Source organism: Myodes glareolus, chromosome 14, assembly GCF_982192425.1.
Source record: "Myodes glareolus chromosome 14, mMyoGla1.1, whole genome shotgun sequence".
Lineage (NCBI taxonomy): Eukaryota > Metazoa > Chordata > Mammalia > Rodentia > Cricetidae > Myodes > Myodes glareolus.
Genome location: NC_142039.1, coordinates 46,057,269 through 46,077,234, shown reverse-complemented (window position 1 = coordinate 46,077,234; position 19,966 = coordinate 46,057,269). Strand labels below are relative to the sequence as shown.

At 41.4% G+C, this 19,966-nt stretch overlaps 1 long non-coding RNA gene across 1 annotated transcript in view; it reads left to right on the top strand.

Annotated features, from left to right (window-relative positions):
* Positions 1 to 19,966, top strand: part of LOC148119860 (uncharacterized) — a 27,150-nt gene extending 7,184 nt beyond the window's left edge. The window contains exon 2 of the long non-coding RNA XR_015734874.1: positions 17,708 to 19,966. This is a non-coding gene — a long non-coding RNA (uncharacterized LOC148119860). The remainder of the gene's footprint in view (positions 1 to 17,707) is intronic.

The window sequence follows — 19,966 nt, the reverse complement described above, 5'->3', positions numbered from 1 at the left end:
ATATACTCTTCCTCTTTTCTTTCCCAAGTCTATGTATAATTTTAAACATACTGTAACCTTTTCAGAGGCTATTTTCTGTCTGAATCTGCTTTTACTGAGCTTCTGTATTGGTTTTTGATTACATGAGATGAATGTTAAACTGCTATGTCAGTTGTCACTGGTGTAGCTTAGCTTAATGCATGGTAGATGGCAGTTTGCTCCTCTCACAGGCAGCTGCTTGTAGACACATCTCCATACTATGGCTGGAATGAGAGACACAAGACTAGAAATCCTCATTTGGATCTGTTTTTGTGTGCTTAAAACTCTTTTAAGCTTTCTCAGGTTTTATGTGGATGGAGGTGCCAGACATTTGGGTGCCATTTGTAGGCAGACTTTTCTTTCCTGCCAGCCAGTTCCCAAACAACCAACACAGAGACTCAACATTAATTACAAATGTTCAGGCTTGTTGCTAGCTAACTCTTACACTTAAATTAAGCCATGTTTTTTAATCTACCTTCTACCACATGGCAGTCCCTTCTTACAGTGCCACCATACTTCAGCATCCTCAAACTGACTCTCCCACCCAATCTCTTCCTGCTCAGCTTCATGCCAGTCAGCTCTTTATTAACCAATGGGAGTAATACATATTTACAGTATTAGCAGTTCAAAGATTGCTCCACAGCATGAGAGAGAGAGAGACAGAGAGAGAGAGAGAGAGAGAGAGAGAGAGAGAAGAGAGAGAATGCAATGAAAGCTAAGTGAAAGAATGTTAATCAAAGCCAAAATGCAGCTAATAAATACCAGTTACTCTTAAATATTATTCAGAAAAAAAAATGTGGATTGGTTCATTTTTTGTTTTTTTTTTATGTTTTAGAAAAGTAGACCAATTAAGGTGTGACTCTCACTGGTTACTGTACTTTGGGTCTTAAGTGTTTCCTGAAAGATTACATATTGAGGGGTTAGTTTCATCCTGTGGTGCCCTTAGTGGGTGACAGGACCTTCAGGAAGGAGGTGGAGCCTAGTTGACAATGTTGGGTCATTAGGGATGCACACTTAATAGTACCTTGATGCTGCAATCTGTGCCCTCCTCTTCTATATTCTGGAAATCATGATATGAGGAGCTTTGCTCCATTCCACCATCCCTTCAGGACCTTCTTCCTCAACACAGGCTCAGAAAGAAACAGGGCAAAGCAATCATGGCTCACAACCTCTGAAATCAGAAGTCAATAAATCTTTCCCTCCTTGAAGTGGCTGGTTTTTTTCACTCTTCCACTCTGCAGCTCCTTGCCCATTCTTTGTTCTGCTTTTTCCTCCACTTTTTTCCTACCACATACATTCTAGAAGTCTTGAAAAGTCTACAGATCATTTTTCAATAATGTTCTTCATGCACTATACTACACAGAATTACCAAGGATATGAATTGTCTTAAATATCTCCCTTAAGAACCAGCAAGGTTAAATTGTAGAGTGAGTCTCATTGTCTGTGTTCCTGTGATTATTCGGTAAGAAAATATGTTCAAGAAAGACCTTGAGAAGATGCAGAACAGAGTCACAGCGTGGTGGCACACAACTTTAATGCCAGTACTTGGGAGGCAGAGGTAGGCGGGTCTCCGAATTCACAGCTAGCCTGGTCTATAAAGATAGTTCCAGGACAACCAGGACTACAGAGAGAACCCTGTCTCAAAACAACCAAACAAACAGACAAACAGAAAGACACAGAACAGAAAGAAGAATAGAGTCCATATTTGAGGCTGGTGGGATGGGATGGCTCACATCAGGTGGCTCACAACCACCAATGACTGCAGCCAAAGAGATGTGACACTTCTGTCCTCCACATGTGTGCGCACACATACACATACTAAAAAAAAATCTTTAAAGAAGAATATTCTATGTATTAAACTTTATTAAATTTAAAAGTGAATGCCTCTTTCTAAAATGACCTTGTTCAAGTTATTAGCAGATACCCAATTTTCACATTAGGAAGAAATACTACACTTTCCAAACTGACTAATTCACACCACACAGACCTTCCTAAATTCTGAGGTGCTTTGGCAAGGAAGCAGGGATGCTAAGTGATTCTTTTGGCTTGGTTCATATAGCAAAGAGGTCATAAAGTTCAAGACCAAAATTCCATATCCCTTTCTCTGACTCCCTCCTACTAGAAACTTAAAGCAACTGGGATATTGATGTCAGTGGGCAAGAGAGACCATTTTTAAAGGTTCAGGAATTTTACTCAGTGCTAAACCATCCTTGGATTAAACTCAACCATGAGCCGAATATTTACACCACGGAAACAGACGAATGTGCAACTTGAAGCTGTTTTTCTCTGCACATCTGGTTTACATTCTATAATATTTAATTATGCCAAGTTGTCTCATGATTCTTTACTTTAGTTCCAGAATCCAAAATGATGAAAAACATAAATCATGATGTGTGAATGTATCATTCTCAGGTCAGAGAACCAGTCTTGAATCCCATCTACACTGGATATCTGTGACCCTGAGTGAACTAATTCGCTCTCTGTGGCTGAACTTCCTGTGTGTCGGCTAGGACTAGTAACACTGTGTATCTTAGAATTTGAATTCATGTTTCATGAAATGCCTTAGCATAGGTTCTCATACTTCACGACTCTCAGTGGCTAAGAACCAAGATTTTTTTTCCCTTCCTTCTTCCCTTTTCTTCAATGGGCCACCATATTTGATAGAAATTATCAGTACCCACACATTTGTCCTGAGGGAAGACGTTTTTAAGAGACTGTAGACAGAAAGACAACAAACAATACTATACATGAGCAACTTGGGATTCTAGAGAATAGAAATTTGCCTTGCAGCTCTTGACCTTATTAGACAGTGGAGATTTGAGGAACTGGTGCTATTGTATAAATCCAAATGATAATTACTGATGAATGTAAGTCAACATGACTTTGAGATTAAAGAGAAATCAGATCAATCTTATAGTCAGTCCTCTGTATCCACAAGTTTGAAACTGAGACACAATGAACATTGAATTAAAAAATATTCAGAAAGTAATTCATCTGTATTGAATACATATAGATATTTCCCCTTGTTCTTTGTAAAAACAGTGATGTAGTACAGTTATTCATGAGGAGTTTATGCTTTTGTTAGGTATTATACATAATGCAGAGGTGTTCTAAGGAATGAAGGAAGATTGCGAAGAGAACAGAGGCTGTACAACCAGCTTCTATTTGGAAAATGTGGCACTGCTGGAATGCCCACAGAATGAGCCCCAGGATATCTGCCATCCTTTCAGTTTCCCCGCAGTGAGCATTACTGAAAGTAAGACTGCCACCAAAGCATGAGGGGAGAGAAGCTACTAAGGGGTGGTCTATAAATTCCCTTCCTTTCACCCATCCTGGTCTAACCACTGAAGAGTAAACCTTGTGAGGAATGTGGTACCCAACTCAAAGGCAGTTCCCCAAAAAAGAACAGAAAATGCTGTCTGTGTCATTATTATAAGTGAGCACAACTGGGCAGTAATTTCCATCAACTGAGAGAGGTAAAGGATGCTCTCTGCACACCTCACTTTCAGATGAAGTAGTACATACATCACCCTCTTCTTACAAAAGCCACATTCCCCAGTACCCAAGCAGTAGGCCTCCTCTTTCTGTGGGTTTTCCATTCTGTTTTCCCTGCCCTGCCTCCTTCTGCAGTGTGTGGCCTCCTGGACCACCCACTTCAGGGTTAGACATTTACACAGCTTACTAACTGCTCAGCAAACAATATCAGGTTTGACAACAGAAGCTCTTTTGTGTTTGTTTGTTTGTTTGTTTGAGACAGGGTTTCTGTCAGAGCCATGGAAATATACAGCATACAGCAATTGATAATTCAGATGTCAGCCCACCAGAAGGGTGACCCTGATGGAGGTCAATCCTGCCCAGGCAAGGCCTGCAGGACCATCGAATCTGGAAACTGTTGTTCACTTTTGCTAAAACAGCTTGGTGTCTCCCCAATACCTGCATTGCAGTATGTAATCTCATGTGATGTGTATATGTAATCTCATGATTACATCTCAATCTTATGGGCACATATATCTGTGGATGGTCAGCAAGATGACTTTCCATTAGATATATAATTTTGGTATAGAATATCTGTTGAGACATGCTTCATAGCTAGACCTATTTGAACCACCAGGACTGTGGGCACTTAAAAGCCTGCCTTGTTCTTTTGCTCAGACTAACTGCACACAATCAGATTACTTTCACCTCAGACCAAGTTCAAACTCGACTAAAGGATTTTTGTAAAGAGATCATAATTTTAAAACCTTACAACTATGCACAAGGTCAGAGTCACAGATGTCTAACCAAGGTTGCTACACAAAGCACCCTAAGGAAAGCTTGCCAATTCTTCACTTGCCAGTCTGCTAACAATAGACCCATTTCTCAAAGTTTGTCACTGGGCACTGTGCCCTTCTGTCTGGTCTTACTTACAGACTTATTCCTGTAAACATAGACCCTTGTGCTGCTGTGGAAATGGCTCAACTCCCTATCGCTTGCCCTAGGAATGTGATTTTGGCCAATGAGAGGTAACTCTTGTAATTTTTTTATTGCTTCAAGACTCCTGCAAGAAGAAGAGTTTTTATGCTAGAGAAGAAGAAGCAAAAAAAAATAGCTAGGAGGAAAAAGTTAGGAGGAATTAGAAGTAGGAAAGAAAAATCAGAATAGAGGCAGAACAATAAAGAGACTGATTCAGAAAAACACATTGTGAGAGAGTTGTTCATTTGCCTTCAGATACCCAAAGAAAAAAGTCTTAAATGCTTGTTGCAGTATCCAATTTGAACCCTAAAGAAAGTCTTGGGACTGGACCCCAAAGATGTTGGTTAGATTTCTCTGTGTATCCTTGGCTATCCTGGAAGGAACTTTGTAGACCAGGCTGGACTTGAACTCAGAGATCTGTGTGCCTCTGCCTCTGAGTGCTGGCATTAAAGGCCTGCACCACCACTGCCTGGCAATCTTTCCCACTCTTAAAAACAATAGTTAATGCATCATATGGTTTTTTTTCAATTTTACATATGAGTAACAAAAAGTATGGGGCTGAGAATGTTAGCTCATTGTCAGAGGGCTTCCCTAGCATACATAAAGCTCTGTGCTCAATCCCTATTAGAGCAAAAGAAAAAATAGTGTATGTTCAGATTATGCAGGATAATGCTTGTAACTACACATACATTGTGAAATGATCATTACATTAATGGAGCTTATTTATGCTCCCATTGCCTCCACTGACAATTTCTGTCCTCCAGCTTTCTTTGGAAAAATTTCAAGTGCTTTATATAAAGGATAATTATTATTCCCATGAGGGAATTAGGTACTGCTATGCTTCAACAAAACAACAATAACAAAAATCCAAAAGTTCGAAAAGCCATGCTATACCTGTCACAGGTCTGGTGAACCAGGCTGGTGAATTAAACGCCAGGTGTTTAATACAGATTTCCTAAAAATTAATGCTTGCTTGAGATAGTATCTTGGTAGGTTGAGAGAACATACAGAAGAAAGGAAGCCAAAAACTAGGCTTGGAGTTACCTATAGGTTTAAAGTCTAAGTGTTGGTAGGTGAAGAAATTTTGTCTCTAAGAGTTATCATAAAATACCGTTTTTCTGTTAGTGTCCCTTCGATGGCATCTGACTTCTGAAATACGCTAGATAAGCTGGTTCTCAGTATTTTAGATAGCACTCACTTGTCCTGACTGCCCATTTCCACAGTGTAAAGGCAAACATTTACACGGTGCTGTCTCATGGTTCTAAGAACTCTTATAAACCAGTTGGAGTTGAATTCACCACATCACAGCTAACACTGAATAAGACAGTCTTGCCTTTCCCAGAAATTGTATTACTTTCTAATACCTGAACCCTCTAACCCTGTGTATCAGTAGGTTCCCAATCTGTATCCTACTAAATACAGATCAAAAGTATAGGGACAAACTAGGTCCGTACAGAACATATATAGGCCTTTATTCCTGTCATAAGTCCAAACAATACAATATAATGGCCAGTTACAGAGCATCTGTATCATAATGAACCGGGCGTTACAGGTATGGCAGAGACAATGGGGAGTGCGTAGGCAACATCAGAACATGCCACCACTGGATGTGCAAGGGACTGGAGCCATCTCCAGATCTGGGTATTAGCAGATGTTCCTGGGTCCAGTCCTCCAGATGACAACACAAGGCACTTTGAAGTAAACCCAGAGTACTCTGCTGTTAGGAGGTCCAGAGACTTAGTGCTACGTGTAGCATTTGAGAATTTGGAGGGTTTTTGGCAAGTCCATTGCCTAGTTCTCCAGCATGGACTTAGTATCTATCATTGTGTTGCAATGTCAAAAGGCTGGATATATAGTGTGTCTCCTATATCTTTTGTACTGACCCTCTCAAATATTTGCTTTTACTTCTTACCTTCCAGTCCCAGACCCCAGACAGGGTTTCTGTGTGTAACTCCTGTTGACCTGAAACTCTCAGAGCTCCACCTTCCTCTGCCTCCCCATTGCTGGGATTAAAGGCCTGTTTGACACCACCACCTTACTTCTTTCATTTAATTGCTTTTACTTTTGTTTTTCTTGGCTTTTAGAGAAAATTGAAAAATTTATACATTTTTTCCCCAAACTTGACCTTAGAACAAATCTAGCAAATATAAGTTACTTAATTAAATTTTTTGAGACAGTAGGTAGCTGTCTCACTGTGTAGCCTTGGTTAGCCTGGAACTTGCTATGTAGAGAAGGCTGACCTTGAATTCATAGAGATCTGCTTGTTTCCCTTCCTCCTGAGTGCTGGGGTTAAACATACATGCCACCATGCCTGCCATAAGTTACTTTTTTTGAGTGGACTAGCTGTGGGTTAACTGCGTCAAAGGTTTCTTCTGTCTTCTGAAGCTGCTTATCCCTTGAGAGATCGAAGACACCTGTGGGTGTAAGTTTATGTATGCACATACATACTTACATGAACATTCAGTGATGTAAACACATTATTGTAAACAGTCCTTGTGTAAATCCAGAGCATGCACAGACACACGGCACTCATCATTTTGGATCCCACCCATTCCTGTGGGATTTACCATAGTTTAAGCATGCATACTATTTTAAGGTCCCCCCAATAGCCATGTAAGATACCCTGTAAATTCCTGCTCAACATGAGGTCATGGCATAAATTGAGACCTAGCAAATTAAATGGCAATTACCCTTTGAGAAGCCCTGTAACTCTAAAGATAATCACTGTGTTTTGTGTAATATTTTTAGATCTTTAGGGGTACTAATTCATAAACCACATAGAACCAAATGAATAATTGCATAGCAAGGGGCTGCAAGGTAATAGTAAAATAATTGTGTGTTATTTGATCTTGTAATGAAAACATGTCTAATAGAACAGTTCCCTAAAGTGTTTCTTTAAGCTGTAGATAATTTTCCGGCTATTCTTCTTCCTTTGTTCTATTTAACAGTTTTAACTCTCATGCATATTATTTGGTAAAATACACTTGTCTTAATTAGGTTTCTATTGCTATGATAAAGATGATCATCAAAAGCAACATGAGGAGAAAAGGGTTAATTTGGTTTACCAGTTACTATCTATTACCAGTGGAAGCCCAGGCAGGAACCTGGCATCAGGAACTGAAGCAGACACCTTGGAGGAACAATTCTTCTTGTCTTGCTCCTCCTGGCTTGCTTAGACTACTTTCTTACGCACTTCAGGACCAGTTGCCCAGGGGTTGCACCATCCATAACATACTGGGACCTCCTACATCAATTATTAGCAGAAAAAAATGCCCCACAGGCTTACCACAGGCCAATCTGGTGGGAGCATCTTCACAGTTCATATTCCCTCTTTCCAATGATCCCACCGTGTATCAAGTTGAATAAAACCAATCAGTATAATGCTAAAGGTCCAGCGTATGAGTTTAAGAACCTATGTGTGGTGCTATTTTTCTATATTATATAGATGCTTCTAGCTTTCAAATGTTGGCTAATAAATGCTGTCTTTAGAAAGATACAGTGGCACTGGGATTATGATTAATGTAGAGTTCTTCCTAACATGTTGATACGCCTGAAAAATGTTTCTCAGGAATGACTATCTCCTTCCTCCATTAACTATGATGGCAAGTCTGTCTGTCCTACTTCCTCCCTATCTCCTTTCCCTGTTTCCTCTTTTCTTACTTATGGGTAGTTGGAGATTGAATTATAAATACATGTATATAGCATAGACAAAGATCCTTGAGCTAGGAGACAGTGGACCCTGAGCAAACCATTTACTGTTCAGGGTTTATGGAGTCCCAATGGAAATGAAAACATTTTGTGGGTAGGGAAAGAACTAAAACAGTTCTTAGTCAGTGTTCTATTGCTATGAAGAGATGCCATGACCAAGGCAACTCTTATTTTCAAAAAAAAAAAAAAAGAAAAAGAAAGTATTTGTTTGAAGGCTTGCCCCACAGGCTTACCACAGGCCAATCTCATGGGAGCATCTTCACAATTCATATTCCCTCTTTCCAATGATCCCACTGAGGCAAAAAGCATAGAGCTGAGAGCTTACATCCTCATTCACAGGCAGGCAGTACAGAGAGACTGGGACCATTGAAGGCTTTTAAAACTTCAAAGTCCACCCCCACAGACACACCTCCTCCAAAAAAGCCACACCTCTTCCTTCCTGAACAGTTCCACTACCTGGGGACCAAGCGATCAAATTTCTGAGCCTAGAGAGTGTTCTCATTCAAATCATCACAGGTACAGAAACACACTATGCATGTGAATACTTTAAAAAGTTTGAAATAACCAGGCGTTGGTGGCACATGCCGATAATCCCAGCACTCAGGAGCAGAGACAGGTGGATCTCAGTGAGTTCAAAGGCAGCCTGGTCTACAAAGCGAGTTCTAGGAGAGCCAGGGCTGTTACACAGAGAAACTCTGTCTTGAAAATCAAAAGCAAAAAAAAAGTTTGAAGTAGTCATTTAATAACCAAATACTAAAATATTTCCTATCATGGTGAGAAATTATGAGCTTTTGTATATTTTAGGTTTCTATTATTGTGATAAAATAGCATTACCAAAAGCAACTCGAGGAGGAGAGGGTTTATTTCAGCTTCCAATTTTAGTCCACAATGAAGGAAATCCAGGCTGGATGCAGGACCTGGATGCAGAGACTGAAGCAGAGGCTTGGAGGGATGCTGTTTATTGGTTTGCTTAGTTTGCTTTCTCAGTCACCCCAGGAATGGCACCTGCCCAGGAATGGCACCGCCTACAGCAGGCTAGGCCCTTCCCCATCAATTAACAATCAAAAAAATGCCTCACAGGGTTGCCTACAAGACGATCTAATGGGGACTTTTTTCAATTAAGTTCCCTCTTCTCAGATGACTCTAGCTTGTGTCAACTTGGCAAAAAACTAAACAAGACAGCTTCCAAATTCATCTCATTTACTGCGGTTGCTCACCCTCTGTCTCCATGGCTCCTGGACCCTATTTCTCATTCCAACACCTCATTCTAATCATGCTCAGAAAATGGCTGATAGGTGAAGAGCTAAAAAAATAAAAATAAAAATAAAAAAAACACAAGTATGTATATAAATAATAATCTTTGTTTCTTAACAGGATATTAAGGTGACCAGTATCTCATGTCTGCCTTTGGGATCATTCTCGAAGGATACTGCTTACCCTAATCACTGTCCCAGAAGCGACCCAAAGAGTTCAAATTAGCACTAATTGTTTGCAGCTCCACCAGTGTGGAGCTTTTTAGATGGGCAGAACTGTGATTATACTTGCCAATGATACTTACGACTTTCATTGCTTTTGTGAAACTGTCTATTCCCAAAGTGCTTCATCAAAGGGTCTCAGGTGTACCCCATTTTCAGAAGGTGAGGTACTGGCAAACGCCAATCAAGCACAGATTCAGTGTGACAAAGCGTTGTCTGTGCTTAGTTTTTTCCTGTCACTAATGCTTATGTCTCTGATAGTTCAGAATGGGAGCAGTCAGTCTTCATTCGTCCTGCCATGCAGCATAGCGCCGGCTGTGCGGCACGTAGTTACATTCTGTTACAGCCTCCGGAATTACTGTCTGCATATAGAAGAGCAGGCATAGCCTTCTCATGTTAAGAATAGTGGTAGAAGAAAATCAGTGTAGAGGGGATAAAAACCATGTGGAGCTGAAGTTTACCCTTTGATAATGAGGTATAAGGTATGTTGATTTAGCAGGAGAGTGCATTTGTAAAAACTAGACTTCTAACTAGATTCATGAATGCTTTTTGCATGCACATTAGATAAATGAACAAATCCTAACATACAAGCACCTAGTTGGTAAGCATCTTAGACTTAGAAAGACAGGAGATGGCTGGGGTTATTCAATACCTTGAGAAATCTAGAAGGGTTTATGGGAACAGTGGACACAGGATGAGGAAAAGACTTAGTCAAGAGCTTGCAGTAGAAGTGTGAGGATCTGAGTTTGATCCCCAGAACCCACGTAAAAATTCTGGACATTGTGACACACTTTTGTCACAATGCTGGGGAGGCAGAGACAGGCAGATCCCTGAGGCTCATTGGTTAGCCAGTCTCACCTACACGGTGAATTGTAGGGTCATGAAGAGAACCTGCTTCACAACATTAAGATGGATGGTGTCCCAGGAAGATATCCAAGGTTAACCTCAGGCCTCCGCATCTCCATGTAACTTGCAAAGGCACACACATGTACACACATGCACACACAGTCATCAAAAACATACATAAATAAAGGTGGGGTTTTTTTGTACCAACAAGACAGTTTTTTCTTAAGATTTATTTATTTATTGTGTTTATAACATTCGGCCTCCATGTATTCCCACACACAAGAAGAGGGTGCCAAATCTCATTACAGATGGTTGTGAGCCACTATGTGGTTGCTGGGAATTGAACTCATGACCTCTGGAAGAGCAGACAGTGTTCTTAACCACCGAGTCATCTCTCCAGTCCCTAAATAAAGTTTTTTAAAGGTAAGTACAGCAGATTTTAAGTGTTATGTTTGGTTTTTGTTTTGGTTTCTTTGGTGTTTGTTTTGAGGCAGGGTCTCTCCACATAGCCCTGTCCTGGAACTCACTACATAGGTTAGCCTAGTCTCTAACTCACAGAGATCCCCTGCCTCTGCCTGCTGTAATACTGGGATTAAAGTATGCACCGCCAGCTTAATTATGATTTTAAGAAGTATAATTCGCAAGGGCTCAATAGAGGCAGTATTTTACAAAGTGTGCACTTACGCAAATGAGCTTTTGCGAGATTATTTATTTTTCACCTTTTCTGGAAAATTTTTATGACTGAAGAAAAAAATAATTCTAATGTGATAAATTGGAGATTTTGCAGACAGATATGTCAGCTGATGGCATTCCAGAGGAGACAGGAGAGGAAGCCAAAGGCAAGGCAGAGGAGTTGGCCTGGAGCCTTCCTCTGGGCCAGATGACTAAGGCAGTACTCTGCGGGAAGGAACTGCCTCTGTGGGGAGAGGTTTTAGGATTGAGAACAATAATGTTGACATGGTTCTGGTCAGAAAAGGCAGAGGCTAGCATTGTATTAGGTATTTGTCCTTGTTGCTATGACGAAATAACTCACAAAAGCAACTTAAGAATGTTTATTTTGGCTTACAGTTCTAGGGATAAAAACCCACCATTGCACAAAGACATGTCGGCAGGAGTGTGAGACAGTTGGCCACACTGTGTCTGCAGTCGGAAAGCAAAGAAAGATAAACACTGCTCCTCAACTGGCTTCCTTCTTCTTTCTCTTTTTAGTAAATCTGAGAGTCTTTTGAGTCAATCTATCCATATGTAAGGTAGGTCTTCCCCTTCTCAGTTAAATCTTCCTGAACATCCTCAGGATCATACCCAGAGGAGTGTGTCTCCTAGGTGATTCTAAATCCAGTTGAGTTGACAATGAAGATGAACCCTCACACCCGTCTTTCTAGACAGAGATACTGTGGTTGTTTTCATGCAGTCTGAAGTTAAACTGGCTTCTGTTAGTCAACAGATTACTTCTCTTTGAAAAGTACTATAACATATAGGAAAATTATAAGGACTCTTGGCATTAGGGTCAAACCCTCATCAACTCACTAGCCCAAGGTCTTGGGTCAAGCTAATTAGAATGCTTAATTTTTCTCAAAAATTAAGATGGAGGTTATAGTAACAACCTACCTCAGAGGATTACTATCAGAAATAAATGGAGTAACTGCACATTCAATACATATTAGCTACAGTTTAGTTTCCCTTGTATTTTGAGATAGAGTCTTACATAGGTCAGGATAGCTTCAAATCCCTGTATAACTGAGACTGGCCTTGAACTCCTGATCCTCCTGTCTCTATCTCCCAAGAGCTGGGTTTGTAGGCTTCTACTATTATGATCAGCTTTAAATATTATTTTTATTGCTTGAAGTGCTCTCATGGCAAACACAAATTTTAAGTATTTTATGGGTGTTGTTCATAAGGACTCCTCACAGTCTATGTATAGAGAGTTGATGTTTCAGCTTAGGGGTAAGATTTTAATGTAAGCTTCTTGAATGTTACACAAGAGATTCATTTTATTCTTTTATTTTCCTGAGATCCTCTTGAGTTCTGAACTCAGAGTACATCCTTTCAAACTGTGTGTAGAATTCTACCAGAGTTTTCAAAGAGCTAACCCCAATATTTCTCAAATTATTCCACAAAATAAAAACAGGAGGAACATTACCCAACTCTTTTTATGTGGCTATGGTTACCCTGATACTTAAACCCACCGCTAAGACCAAACCCCAAGCTGTAGATGGTTAATACACAACTAACTCAATGGCAGTTCTGGAGATTGTTTGTCACATGGTGCTTTTTCAGAAGTTTTTTTTTTAACCTTATAGGTCCTTTGAGTATATATTATGATTTCTAGTTTTGTGTTTTTATGGAATTTCTGTGTGTGCAAATAGGTGTGTTACCATGTCTATATGTGTTTGAGATTTCTCTTTGGCTGTTTCTCTTCTGTTTGTTTGTTTTGTCCTATTCTGGTCTGTCTGTTTTTATTTTACCTTATCTTTATTATTTTAGATACCTGTTGGTATTCTAATGAGAGAAAGAATATAGATTTGGGTGGGTGGCAAAGATGGGGAGGATCTAAGAAGAATTTGGGGAACAGATTTAAGAATATTTTGCATGAATGGATGGATCTAGAAAACATCATATTGAATGAGGTAATGAAGACCCAGAAAGACAAATATATGTACTCACCGATAATTGGCTTTTAGATATAACCCCCCCCAAAAATAAAATAAAATAAAATAAAAATAGCCTACAATTCACAATTCCAGAGAACCTAGACAACAAAGCAGACCCTAAGAGAGACATATATGGATCTAATCTACATGGGAAGTAGAAAAAGACAAGATCTCCTGAGTAGATTGGGAGCAAGGAGACCATGGGAAACAGTAGAAGGGGAGAGGAGCAGAGGAAAATATATAGCTCAAGAAAAACAGAACAACAAAAAAGAATATTTTGTATGAAAAAACCTATATTCAATAAAATAGAAAAAAATAACAGAAACAAAAATCAAAAAACAAGAAGTATAGAATGATTGAGGAAGATATTGCTTGTCAGCTCAGCCCCTGCTCGTACACTCACACACATGCACACACATGAACATGAAACACACACATAATAAAATCACTTGGAGGCAAAAAAAAAAAAAAAAAAAACTTGAGCAGACAAGAACTAGAGACTGAACTGTGACATGTGGCTCACACCATTTTGCTGGTCATTGCTTATTAGACCAAAGTACGCCTTATTTCCTGTCTAGTGGATACAGTGCTGACTCTTACTCTCAGAGGATGGTGTGTGGTCAGTAAACGGTTGGAAAATGGCGATCGTGACGGCCACTTCTCGCTGCACCAATGAAGACAGTGCATGCAGCTCAGGGGCCTCGTGCTGCTCGGGCACTGAGTACGTTAGTCCTAGATCTGGAATTGCACTCATCCTCCAGGCCAGTATTTATTATCCTGCTTACACTGTTGGAACAGCTCACACCGACGTTCCTTTTCTATTGCATTTTTCTCATTGAGATCTCATTGCTCTCGACCTCACATTACACGATTCACCTTTTCAATCTCCTTAGCCACAGATGAAAAGAAAAATATAAGTTTTTAAGTTGGTTTGTTTTTTCAGATGTGGCATTTTTCAAATGACTGTGCTTTGCCTCTGAGGACCCCGAATCTCCTGCTCACGATCACAAGGACTGGGGGAGTGCAGAAAAAAATCACTTAAAGGCTTCTGCAACTTTATTGTCACAGCGCGAAAAAGAAAACAGACTGAGAGTGTCCCAAGTCTTCCCACACCCTCCGCACCGCACCTGCCCATCAGTCCCCAATGGGTCACTTTAATTTGCCCTTGTTGCTGGGATCTTGGTATGCATGGATTTTTCTGAGACTCTTTCCACAAAGAAAGCAGTTAGTAAACTTTTCTTACCCGCCCAGCTCAGGACAGTGCTGGTATAAACATTTCCTTGGTATTTAATGACTCCCTAACTCCCTCCAACTGCTGCAGCTGCTGCAAAGCAGACACAAGCAGAGATTAGATACAGGATATGCACCTGGCTGGCCATAAATGCTTCTTCGTTGTCGGTAAAGGTTAACAGGCCCGGTTCTCTTTTCTCCTCAGACCTAGAATGCGGAAACATGAAAGGGAGCTGTAATTATTTATAAACAATAAAAACTTCTGTGTGGAGCTTGCAATGAATGGATGGGTTTATCTGCCCACTTCAAGTGAAGTAGGCAGCTTTGGCTGTTTGTTGTGAACAGCAATGCCCCCTCCTCTCCCTCCTCTCCTCCTCCTCTCTCTTCCTCCTTTTCCCCTTCCTTCTCCTCCTCCCAACCCTCCTCCTCCATTTGGTCCTGACAGTTAGATTATAGATTGGTTTTCATCATAGGGACTGGGAGACCCTGTCTGCCCCTTGGTGGTTCTCACCGGGAGGTGCTGGGCAGGTCTCCTTTGGTGCTTTCTGACGCATCTGCTTCTAGCTGGCCCCTTCTCCGGATTGCTCTGGTTTCCCGACCCAACAACCACCCCAAAGTGAAGAACTACTGCTCAGCTTGGTCAAAGGAGATGGAACTGGATGAAGTTCAGAGTCCTCTCCAGAACCTGACTAACTGACTGAAACCTCCATTCTGACCTGTGCAGCCCGCTGCTGTCGCTAAACTTCAGTGTGGTCCTTTGACAGCACCTTCGACTTTTTAAAGCTGCTCCACGACTCCATCTCAACAGACCATTCGCCAGACCCTACCCATAGCCCTACAGATGCTAGTACACTGCACTCCTGTGTACATAGAAACACAAGCCCTTCTGAAAACTGGGTGATTCCTCTGATTCTATAGCGTTCAGAGGCACACAAGAACTTTACATTGAAATTTGTCCTCTTACGATCAATTCTACTCTCCGTTTCTAAGAAGTTTTCAATTGTCCAAGTATGAGAGTCCATTGTTTTACATAATGTTTGTCTCAGAGTTGGGGATACCAAAAGTTACCATGAAAATAGTAGTTCCGTCAGTCACCGTGGTGACCGCTATAGGGAGAGAAAAGTGTACACACTGCCTGCATTTGTGAACTCCAGAGCTCCTTGAAGTTACTCAAAGGTTCGCCAGGAGTTTAAAGCCCAATAAGATCGTAGTTATTGGAGATACTCATTTTATTTACAAAGATTGGCTTCATTTGAATTCTGTATTGGGAGGAGGATGGGCTTTTGAACACAGGGATGTAGATCTTTCTGGAACTGGAGTTCCAGGAGGTGAGGAAGAAGCACGTGAGGGCCGGGTCCTCCAGAAGAGCAGCCAGTGCTCTCAACTGCTGAGCCAACTCTCCAGCCCCTGGAGAAGGTCTTTAAAAGGGAGAGGTCTGTTCATTTCATCTTGCAAAACTGGTGGAATAAAACCCATGATGTCCCTGGGGGAGGGGGAGGCAAGAAGAGAAAGCCAGGGAACTGGCTTTGGAATTCCTGGCCACATCTTCAGCTGTTATGCTTCTGCAGTTTGACCAGCATGTGAGTGCACTTCTGCTGCCGTTAAATTTGACTTTCTGTGTATGGGTGTTTGCTATGCGTCCCTCTGCACACCACGTGCCAACCTGATGTCCTTAGATGCCGGAAAAGGGGTAGGATCCCCTGGGACTGGAGGTACAGAGGGTCATGAGCTGCCCTGTGGGTGTGGGGAATCAAACTTGGGTCCTCTGAAAGAGTAGTCGCTGCTCTTAACTGTTGAGCCATCTCTTCAGCCCCTGGACACTTTTTTTTTTTTAAATGAGACAATGTAATTAGATAAAATTTCTAATCAGCTCAATTTTTCCTTCTTACAGTGTGTAACACTTTGTCAGCATAATGACTGCATTAGCAGTCATGAACCACTCTTGAAAATCCCTATTTAGTAAAATCACATTAAGCAAAATACAGAGGCTATGACGAGCGCCCTGATTTAATTTTTAGACAAGATTAACATATTGAGCTATCATCTCTAATTTTAAAATCATGTTCTCTCTATTTAGACCTGTAAAATAATACTCAGGTAATTGGATATGCTTTATAAGATGTTTCTAGCTTCATTTCCTCTTTGATTTGGGCAAGCAATGGGTTCTAAATGATTCTCTGGTTCACAGTTTAAAACACAAAGCTGAATTCTGGAGAAAATTACAGGTTTTTTTTCCCCCTTCTAAAAAGTTGGAGCAAAGAACACACTGCATCTTTCCCCCCCCCCTATAATTTCTCACTGTTTGTATTTCTTCCTTGAAACTTATTCTTCCTTGTGAAATTGTGCTGGTTTACATCCTAAAGAGCCCTATTTCAATGGGTGGAAAAGAAATAGAGGCTCCAGCCTCTCATTCAAGCCAAACTATTTTCAGGACAATCTTCTCTAGATGGTGAACCCCAGAGCAAGCAAAAATGAATTTGATGCAGGTAACATCTCGGTGCCCCTGAGACTCCAGTGACATGGGTTCTTAACTTGTGGGCTGCAATTCCGGAGAATCATATATCAGGTCTCCTGCATAGCAGATATTTACATTACAATTCATAACAGTAGCAAAATTACTATCATGAAGCAGCAAAGAAATGATCTTACAGTTGGGGGTCACCACATTATGAGGAACTGTATTAAAGGGTCCCAGGATTAGGAAGGTTGAGAACCACTACTCCAGTACATCCATGGTTATTGCTGGGAAACACAATACTCATGCATATTTTGCTCAAGTTTACTCTGAAGCCAATGAGCCTTCAGGGAACCTGTTAACCTCTCTGAATGGAAGAGGGCAAGGTCAGATGATTGACAGATTAGGCTGACAGTATGCACTTGACTACCAACATCCAATGACTATCCGCATGTACAGATCTTCATGACAGACCCACCCACCTAAAGAAAAAAATCAAGGCTTTCCCAGGTCTTGAGTACCAGGACACAGTCTTAATATAATGTTGGCACCACACAGGTGAGCCCTCCCGCTCTGGAGCCCACCTCTGAGCAAAGTCTGCCTGGATTTGCATCCAGGTGCAGCCTCTTCGTTGGTAGGAGTCCTTCATCCAGATGCAAATGCTTTATACAAGATCAAAAATCTTTTGCTAGGGGACTAGAGAGGCCAGCCTCTAGAAAAATTTGCATGTTGGTTGGTAAAACAGGCTAACCCTTGCAATAGAAACGAAGGAACAAAGAGATCATTAAGAAATCAAATCAACAAACAAATGTGACGCAAATATACTTACTCTATTATCTGTCTACAGTTTTGCTTTGTTTTTTTTTTAACAGAAAGAGATGGGAACTTAGCATGCGAAAATGCAGCCAATGGAAAAAAGGCTCCAAAAGAAAATGAAGAAGAATTTTAACAAATTCCAACCAGCTTGATAATTACAGTCTCCATGATCGCCGCCCAGGGGAAAACTGGTTTGACTAAGACACCTCGTGATGATCTGTGACAGAAACTTACTCTGTTCCCACAAAAGAATTCTATGTAGGTTGTGGCTTAAGATCCAGTCTTATGGCTGTAGCTTAGTTAGCAGGAATACGCGAGTGTGCTGCTGATTTTATGTAAACTTGACACAAGCTACAGTCATTGTGGAAACGAGAAACTCAACTGAGAAGACGCCTCCGCCGGTTGAGGTGGCGCATGCCGGTAGGATTGCCTGAAGGAGAAGATGCCTCCACCAGCTTGACCTCTGCCCAAGCCTGTGGTGCAGTTTCTTGATTAATGATTTATGCGGGAGGTCCCAGCTCATGCTGAGTGTTGCCATCCCTAGGCTGGCGGTCCTGGGTTCTGAAGAAAGGAGATTGAGCAAGCCATGGCAAGCAAGACAGCAGGCATCACTCCGGCCACAATCGGGGCCACTGCATCGGTTCCTGCCTCCAGGTCCCAGCCCTGCTTGAGTTCCTGCCCTGATTCCCTTCAGCGGTGGACTGTTACCTGGAAGTAGAAGATGAAATAGATGCTTTCCTCTCCAAGCTGAACTTGATCATGGTGCTTTCACACAGCAACAGGAAACGTAACTAAGACAGCATGGTCATATCAGAGAAAAGAATTTAATCCCCAAGCAACTATTTTTAAATTTCTTGTTCATATAACACATGAAAATATTTTCTAGGTTAAAACAAACAAACAAAGAGTGAACTGACCATGACGGCATATGATATATTCCACAATTTGGGAGGCTGAGACAGGGGGTTATGAATGCAAAGGGAATCTTATCTCCAAAAAGAAAGGAAAGAAAGGAAGGAACATGGAGTGGGAAGAAAAACAAGACCTGTGAGATGGCTCAGCTCAGTTAATAAGTGCTTGCTGTGTACTGGGCCTGGGTTCAGATCCTCCTCACCCACATACGAAACTGATGCCTGTAATCCCAGTGCTGCAGAGATAAAGACAGGAGCACCCCTGGGACTCACCACTCAGCCGGCTCAATGGACAGTTTCAAATCCAATGAGTTATACTGTCTCAGAAATTAAGGCGGAGAGGGATAGAAAAAGGCACTAACATCAACCTCTAGCCTACACACACATGTAAACACATACACATAAACACATACATACCCCATATACACACACAAACATGTATACACCTATACAGCATACGCACAAAATAAAAATTTTAAATGATAAAACAAACGGGATTGTAGAAGGCCGCAACCACACTCTCCACCATAGATGGCGCTGCACCGCCAGGTGAGCTAGAAAGCTCACACGTGTTAGTAACTTTCCGCTACTCCCAAGGTATCACCTGGGACTGGGAACAATTGACCAATCCAAGAGTGACACGTCCAAAGCAGGGTCTGTTTCCTATATAAGGGATGGGTTCCATCTTATCGGGGTCTCCGCCATGTGGCTTATGCTCTAGCTCCCAAGAGACATAAAGCTTTTCTGCAGAAGAATCCTGTGTCCCGCATGGTTCTTGCAGGCGAGAGAAAGCGCGGGACACGGGATGAAGTTTCTCAGAAAATATTTCGTGTTTAAGATCCTATATTACCTAGTTGTTTAATCATTCTCTTTACTCCAAATATAGTGGTGCAGAGAAAGCAAGATATCTAGAGCAGTGAGCTGGGTAAGGGGAAGGCAATCAAACAGGGCTAGCAGAAAAGTGATCGCGAGCAACTTGAGACAAGAGTTGCAAGTACGTTAACCACTGAGGATGCAAAGTTAGGGGCCACCAGTGACACCTTTTCTGGGTTCCCAAGGCTGATCTTGACATCTGTCTTTTCCCCAGATGTACAGTCAGATCCTCCATATATGCTTAGACCCTCGTTCTGTGCAGAACACACTCACTCCTACACACAGACTAGACGTAACTTAGAGACAACCTGGAGATGTCTCTTGCAGGATACAAGTCAAATTGACCTTAGGGGGCTGGAGAGATGGCTCAGTGGTTAGGAGCACTGACCGACTGCTCTTTCTGAGGATCCAGGCTCAATTCCCAGCACCCATATGGCAGCTCACACCTGTCTGAAAGTCCAGTTTCAGGGGACTCGACCCCCATGCAAAACACCAATGTACATAAAAATAAAATACCTTAAAACCCCAGAA